The sequence below is a fragment of the Thermobia domestica genome, chromosome 8 (assembly GCF_964235325.1).
Source record: "Thermobia domestica chromosome 8, izTheDome1.hap1.1, whole genome shotgun sequence".
Classification (NCBI taxonomy): domain Eukaryota; kingdom Metazoa; phylum Arthropoda; class Insecta; order Zygentoma; family Lepismatidae; genus Thermobia; species Thermobia domestica.
In genome coordinates this window covers 259,196,444-259,205,302 of record NC_137461.1, presented here as the reverse complement: position 1 = coordinate 259,205,302, position 8,859 = coordinate 259,196,444, and positions in this window count along the sequence as shown.

Below are 8,859 nucleotides of genomic sequence, written 5' to 3'. Positions count from 1 at the left end.
AGTTTCGTGGTCGCTTAGGTAAACAGTTCTACTTTCAATTCAAGTCCAATTAAGCTCCCATTAGCACCCAGGGTGGTTACGTAGCGACAAAAAAATGTCGAAATCAACCAATATTAGAGTCGAAGCGTAAGTTTTCACTGACGCATTTCCCATTAGTCCAACTAGGCTCGTGCCTAGAGGGCAACATATTTGAAGAGCGCAAAGTTTAAAATTTTATTTTTTTTCGTATGAAAAAGTTTTAAAAAATCGAGAGCAAATATACTATTTCATGAGCAGTCCTCTTTTACTATTCTAATATATTTAATGATAGCGTAAGAAATCTGAAAATAATTCAGAACATGTTTCCCATTTATTTTTTGTTACGTAATTGTAGCTGTAGCATCTAGTGAGTGGTATTTAACTGCAATAAATTCACTAATTAAACATATTCGAATTAAGTTTTATTTGTAAGTTAGGGATCAAGGGACGGAGAAATGTGTAGTTATTGGGGGCGCCGAGAGCAAAAGTGCGTAGGGACGCCGAGCTTCTAAATGCAGCACTGTTCGCTAAATTAATTGGTAGAAATTTTAATGCCACTTAAGACCAAATTTAGTCCTAGCAGTGGCAGTATCCGTTTGCTGTCCTAGGAGGAATGAAAGGGACTGACATCAAAATTATAAAAAAAGACCTACATTAGTGTCGAATCTATAATTTTGGGGGTCTCTTAGGTAAAGATTGGAACTTCAGATGCCATGTAGGTTAAGCCCTCATTAACACAATGAAGGAGTTTGTGAAATTTGTGACATGTAGAAATAATTGAAAATAACCAATGTTAGTATACAACTCATATATTTCGTGGTCGCCAAGTTCATTGGGAGCAGTTCTGATGACCTTTAAGTTTAAGTTCAACTTCCAATAAGAGTAAGATCCCCCAGCACATCTAATAAGGAATGTCTGGGACAACCTTTACCAAACTTGGGGACATATTACTTTCAATCTAAGAAGAAAATATTGTAGTAGTATGAAGTTATGAAAGTTGGGAGGTGTGACATGTAAAAATAATGTAAAACGACTGATATTAGTGTTTTATCCATAATTTTCTCAGTCGTTGAGATAGACAGTGATGCTCCCAATGGAGGTTACATCCAAATTCATCCCCATCTTCACAGGATGATGGCCTGGGAGAGCTAAAAATAAAATCTCAAAAATTACTTAAATATTTGTCGAATTCATAGTTTTCGGGGTGAGAAAGCGTTTCTAATAACTTTGGAAGGTAATTTGTACCCACGTCAAGATGGGCTTTTTAATCATATCAATTTCTCACCTTAAGAAGAAATTACCATTACAATTATGATATTAAGCCAACCTTCGCAATCCATGAAAAAATATGTGGATGTATGTTTCGTCTTTTAAATGAAACAAGACATGTTAAAATCAAAGATGGAGTGGGTCAGTGGGTCGGTTGGTAAGTGGGTGAAATGGGTCAAGATTTGTGAGTGGATCAGTGGATCGTGGGTCAAAAGGACGTGACCTACTGCGAAACACCACTCATCGTGACTCACACTGGCCCTCCCGGTGGCCACCCTTTTAGTCCAAAGATATTTCGTCCAAAGATCATTTCGTCCAAAGACATTTGGTCCAATGGACAATTCGTCCAAAAGACAATTGGTCCAAAGGACATTTCGTCCAGGGATGTTTAGTTCAAAGCACATTTCGTCCAAAGAACATTTGGTCCGGTAACGCTTGGGGGTCAAGGGTTTGTTTCTATTAGAAGAGTAAAAGTGATTCATATAACATTATGACTCAGTAGCTTCTTATTTCTAAAGGAAATTTGAAATAGAGATTTATTCCGCAATTTTCATTTTGATAGAACAAATAATGCTGAGATATTCAGAAAAACGTAAACGCCTGAAAACAACCTGGCCGAACAACAGGAGTGAGGGAAAGGTTGTAGTGTGAAGTATGTTGCTGTAATAACTGCTAACATGACATCTAAAGTTTTCATGTTGTGAATGAAATAGTTCTAAAATAAGTACCGGTAACTAAAATTAATGGAGTTTAAATTTGAGTAAGTTAAATATTAGGTATTCAAACTCTTGTGTTAGAAAAGTGAAAAATTGTGTGTCAAGTATCTTTGAAGAAATACTGAGAATAGAAAAATACACATGTGTGAAATATATTCTTAGTGTCCAAAGATAATACTCTTAAACAGTCACATTCTTGGCTGCAACATTGTGAAAAGTGATTGACAAATATAAGATGAAAGTTGGAACATTTCGTGTAGAATATACGTATCTTTTCAGGTTAACCACAAGTCTGGTTTCTATTTGTAGACTATTGATAGTGTGTAACTTCGGCAGACGTTTCTACATAATTAGTGAGTTGTATGACAAACCAGAATTGTTAACTTGTCTTGTATTTTTATTTCAGTGTTACTCCTTATGTAAATATAGTATATACTTTTGCTTTCATATTAATTTTCTCGGTACAGCACAGTACATTTAAGATATACATTGCAAAGTCTCAAACCAAATACAAGATTCACATGACCATGCGGAGGCAATGTTGTCCGCAAATGAAGAGGGAGTATACTCTTCAAAGGGTTGTTTATTATTTTGGGAGGTGAATTCCTTAACCAACGAAGCTACAACTGTATTTCTGCGAAGCTAAAACTGTATTTTTGTAAAATTATTAATGAAAGCAAAGAAAGGTGGCCATTTAGTTTTCAGGCGTTTACGTTCTTTCTGAATATCTCAACATATATTTGTTGTATCGAAAAGAAAATTGCGGAATAAATCTCTATTTCAAAATTTCCTTTAGAAATAAGAAGCTACACAAGTAACACTTCCCAAGTGTAACACTCCAATTTTGATAAAAATTTGGCAGGCAGATACTACACATAAAATAAGTAAATACGTGTTTTTTTTATTTTCTGCGGAAAAACGGTTTTAGGGGGCAAAAGCCCCCACCCAAAATTTGAAAGTTGTCGCTCGAAAGGCAAGAAGAAGTGGACCGAAATGAATGAAATCGTGCACAAATATTGTAGACGAAAAATGAGGGAATACGGGTTTCGTGTTTTTCTAGAAAGAATGGTTGGGTGGGGCGCGGACCCCTCCAAACTTTTGCTCATGAAATATCAAAAGTGCTAGTAACAGTATGTCAGAAGTGCCTAAATTTACATAAAGAATTGCAACGAAACTTTGTGTATGGACAATATGCAAAAAATAAATGAACACGGGTTTTTTATTTTCTGCGAAAAAAGGGCTATAGGGTGCAAAAACTCCCTCCCAACGTTTTGAAAGTTGAAGCCCGAAAGCCAAGAAGAAGTGGACCGAAGTGAATGAAATTGTATGTAGATATTGGATACGTAAAATAAGGCCTTTCGTGTTTCACAAGTGTCTCCATCTGGTTTCTTCAAATTTGGCAGATCAACAACAAGCACAAACAGTATAGTGTATTTTATAGGATTTCAGGAGGCACCTTTAACCCTTACAATGTTTTTCCGCATAAACAAAAACACGTGTCGATTAATTTCCTGTTTGCTGTTGATGTGCCAAATTTGAAGCAAAACGGATAGGGATACTTCAGAAACACGAAAGACCTTATTTTACATAGGGTCTCTAAAATGTCTACCCACAATTTCATTTGCTTTGGTCCACTACTTCCTGCGCTATTACGGTAATATTTACTTTTTTTCGGAGAAGGCCTAGGCCCCAACACTGTTTTCCGCACAAATTAAAACACGTTTCGTTTATTGTTTTGCGAATTGTCCCTATACGAGGTTTCGTTGCAATTCTCCATACTCTTTAAGAACCTCTGACGTATAATTATTTGCACTTTTGACATTTCGTAATAAACAGTTTAAAAGGTCCGTGATATACGCAACCGTTTTTTTTTAAAGGAAAATACGAAACCCAATTACCTCAATTTACGTCTACAATATCTGTGCACAGTTTCATTCAATTCTGTACACTTCGTCTTGCTTTTTAGGCCTCAAATTTCAAAATTTTTGGTGGGGGATTTTGTCCCTTAAAACCGTTTTTCCTCAGAAAATAAACTCGCATTCGTTTATTTTTTGCGTATTGTCCCTACACAATATGTCGTTCCAATTCTTCATGTCCTTTAAGCACTTCTGACATACTGTTATTCGCACTTTTGATGTTTCACGATCAAAGTTTTGTAGGGGTCTGTGTCCCACCCAAACCTTTTTCTTTTTTTCAGGAAAATATGAAACAAGTATTCCCTCATTTTATGTCTACAACATCTCTGCACAATTTCATTCACTTTGGTTCATTTCTTGTGACCTTTCGGGCCTCAAGTTTCAAACTTTTGGATGGGGCTTTTGCCCCCTAAAACCGTTCTTTCGCACAAAATAAAAAAGACGTATTTATTTCTTTTTTGCGTATTGTCCCTACTCAAAGTTTCGTTGTCCTTTGTCCTTTGGACCAAATGTCTTTTGGACGAAATGTCCTTTGGACCAATTGTCTTTTGGACAAAATGTTCTTTGGAGAAATTGCCCTTTGGACCAAATGTCCCTGGACCAAATGTGTTTGGGCTAAATGTCTCTGGACGAAAATCCTTTGGACGAAACGACCATTGTATATCGTAAAGGTCAGATCCACCGGTATTGTAACAGAGCGGTGCTTGAGCGATTGACGGTAGGAATTCAAACTCCGATAAGTGAAAATTTCACAGTCTTGTTTTATTTCAAGTGTAACCTCTTTAGTCAATGGAGAGAAGGACGTGGATCATGGGTCAGAGTTGATTACGTTGGTGGGTCGGAGTTGGTCACAATGGTTCAGAGTGGTTCATAGTTGGTTGTGGGTCAATTCTGTATCACCCTGTCCTTTACCTGCAATCACCCTGTCCTTTAGCTTAAAGACACAATCGTAGAACGTAGAATTTAATATTAGTGATGTAATAAACTCATAATGGGTCGCTTCTTGTTTTACCTTGGTGCATTATACTTTTGCAATGGTAAGACAAGTGTTTACCTCTTCTGGGTAGTTTCAGAGTTTCACATTTGTAGAGGTGGTCAAGGAGTTTTCAATGAAGGATTTATTACCATCTTGAACGCTCGCTATATTGCACAAGTTAGCATAAAGACTCGGGACTCTTACCATTTTTTTTTAAATTTTAGTAATACTTTTAAATGACATACTACTTGATTCCCCTTACCATTTTCAAATTTTGAGTTGCACCCCTCCTGAGACCCACCGGGGAACCTTGGGGCAAATCTTTTTCCTCGACACGGGGTACCTTTGAAATTATAAAATACATGTTTTCCGGTGTTGACATCTGTTTTATCGTTTCAGACTTTTATTAGTGTCAACGGGCTTCATGGATACCATGCTTCTTTATTCTCTTAGTTTTCAGATACAAGTCCCCATGTCGTAAGCGTCAGTGGACCACCGATGCGCAACTGGCGACATTTCGCCAAAAGTTGGTGATCCCACAGCTACGATCCGTGGTGGCCCCACTTCGGTTTTGAAAATTATACCACCAGCGGCAGAGACTCAACGAAACGCCAACGAACCACAAAATTTCTCCCCCAAAATATGTTAAATCGCCCATATGCTTGATTTGTTTATATTCAGGTGAGTGTAAAACACACTAGGGGAAAAAAAGCAAGTGTCCCAAGGGGGGCGCGAACCTTCAACCTTAAGTTTACTTGCCGCATATTCTTCTGACTTCGCCACGGAAACGATGAAGAAAATCTCGCTTGTAGAAGGATAAATTATTGAGGTCTTAATTTAGCCAATCAAACAAATCCCTCTATCTCGAGTTCTGTGAGATGGTACTGTGAACCGTTTCGAGATTTATTGCTTTCTGGTGGGGTACTATCTATGTGCAAAATTTGAGAAAATCGCCGACGCGCACCTTCGGAAACTCTCCTCTTTAGTGCAATGTTGACAAGAGATGGTGTGGGTCAATGAAACCTTGATCCACAAAGTACTGACCCACTACACATCGTGACCCACAATGACTCAACACCCAACGTGACCCATTCATCCGCCATGACCCACTCTGACCCACCACCAACTATAAACAACTCTGAACCATTGTGACCAACTCCGACCCACTAAAATACATCGTCATTAAGTTTGATCCATTATCCACGCCATCCTCTCTACTGACTTAAGAGGTTATATTTGTAATAAAACAATTTTTTCCAGTAGTTAGCTCCTCTAAAAACTCATAGCCTGCATCTCAAAAGCCAAGCAGTAAGTCCTATTGCCATTGTTACAACTGGAAATATCAAAATCTAAAAGAGCCTGAACTTTTTTCTTCATTACAACCAAATGAAAAAAAGAAGAAAACTGGAGGTCTTGAAAGTAAAACGTAGACAAAGTTGCCAGTGTTCAGAAAATGCTATCTAGAAGGCACTGAGCAGAATGGGTTGGTGGGTCAATGGGTCAGTGTGAGTCACAGTGATGGTGTTTCGCAGTGGGTCACGCCTTGCTGATCTACGATCCACTGATCCACTCATAAATCTTGACCCATTTGACCCACCGACCAACTCAATCTCTGATTTTACATTTAGTATATCATTTAAAAGACGAAACATACATCTACACAATTTTTTCTCGATTGCGAAGGCTAGCTTGATACATATACTAGTTGAGATGGTAATTTCTTCTTAAGGTGAGAAATTGATATGATTAAAGAGCCCATCTTGAAGTGGTTACAAACTACATTCCAAAGTTATTAGAAACGCTTTCGCGACCCCAGAAAACTATTGCTTCGACAAATATTTAAGTAAGTTTTTACATTTTATTAATCATATCTCCAAGCCCCTCATCCTGTAAAGATGGGGATGAATTTGGATATAACGTCATTGAGTGCCTCACTACTCATCTCAACGACCGAGAAAACAATGGATAACACTCTACAATCAGTTATTTTACACTATTTTTACATGCCACTCTTCCCAACTTCAATCCCTTGAAGTATCTGAATTCCACAATATTTTTTTCCTTAGATTGAAAGTAATATGTCTCCCATGTTAGGTAAAACCATGCTAGGTAAAAGTTGCTCCAGACATTCCGGAGTTTCGCTGGAATATACACGTATAATACATCAAAACATTTAGAGCTGTGTGAGCAATGCTTTTGATGTTGCTCCTGTAAATTCAAAATCCAGGAGGCATAGTCGCTCATACCAAAACGTGGCATTAAATAGCACTGTGTTTGTAACAGTGTCACGAACTCAAACTATGGATTTGACACTAATCTCAGTCACTTGAGACATTTTATTTTTCATCCTTTATTGCCCGCCATAATAATGGGTTTTGAATCAATTGAATTGATTTTGAGTTTAACGTCCCGTCAGCAGTGAAGCTATATGAGACGTAGACCTACTAATTAACGCGAACTACATGAGCTCTCGCTGGGTACCGAATCTGGGTCTCCCACACCGAAAGCGTGTACGCTATACGCTTAACCACAAAGGAGCTTTACGATGAGAGTTAAATTTGGACTTTAACGCTTTCGGAGTTGTAATTATTAATTTCTGCAACAACGAGAACTATGGATTCGACACTAATATCGATCGCTTTTACTTTATATATATTGGCGGAGAGAAAGGGACCACAACCATATACAAAAGCCTTGCAGATTATTGAACTGAAATCCTTTGGAAAGAAATCCTATTCTGCCTTCTTTCTCGAGTATAAATAAGTCTCTTAGACATGACTTCGTGTTCGTAAATTTCCTGTTTACATAGTTTTGGGGATCGGGAGTTTTGTGTCTGTAACGAAGATTGGAGTTTGTATAATAATTTCTGTTTATACCCCAATAGTCTCTTTACCTTTCAGAAAGCGTAAATCACTTGCTGTAATGAGAAAATTCAGAAGTAACTTCCGATGACAAATAGCTCCAAATAAATACACTACATAATTTATTCATTGCGATGATATTATTTTCTTAATTTGTATTTAACATTCACATATATCATAGAATACCAACGTACTGTGAACACCTGTTATATTTTAAACATAATAATCACTATGTTCTGCAATGATTGTATGTTATATATATACAACTGACGTATTTTAATGTAATTATTTTATATAAATTTTCATGCATTGCGGAAAATAGAATTTCATAAAAAAATATTGACTCAGATGAGAATCGAACCCTCGACCTTACGATTTGAAATCCAACGGCGTACCACTGAGCTAACAAGAGCGCTCCACTAATAATACTTCTAGCGATATATAACGGTATTTAAGATAATAATTACATTCATATCCACTGCAAACGCTGTTTTTGTTCTACTTTGACTTTTATTTTAGTACTCAGGAGAGAATAATGTTCTATGTCTTAACTTTCACCATTCTTTTACATATGGAAAGATTCATTTACGTATCTAAATATTCCATTAAGTATGGAGAGCAAAATGACAAACAAGCATGTGCTGGCATTAATACAGTTTCGAAATATTGTATCATTAAGTATTTCAATCAATGTTGCTTTTTTATATATAATTGGTAACAAGTCTTATTATATTTAAAAGAAGAAAAACACATCTGCAAGATTTTTCCCGATTGCAAAGGTTGGCTTCGAGGTTCGAACCTGGTTTACTTTTTCCCGAAGATACCCGAAGTTGGACTTAGAAAATTTTTGCCTCGAAACAGCAATAAAGAATGCGCTCAACCTTTTTGAGACAAGGTGTACCTATGAGCAATTTACTGTATATTCGTGTATTGAAACTGGTGGAACAAATTTCAATGTTTCAGAATGTAAAAAAAAAAAAAAAAAAAAAAAAAAAAAAAAAAAGCCAGGGTCGAGAAGCCTCAGACAACTAACAGCAGAGATATATTATCTTGTAAATTATTTGTCCTTGCCTTGTCAGCTTATTTGAATTTATTTTTAAGAC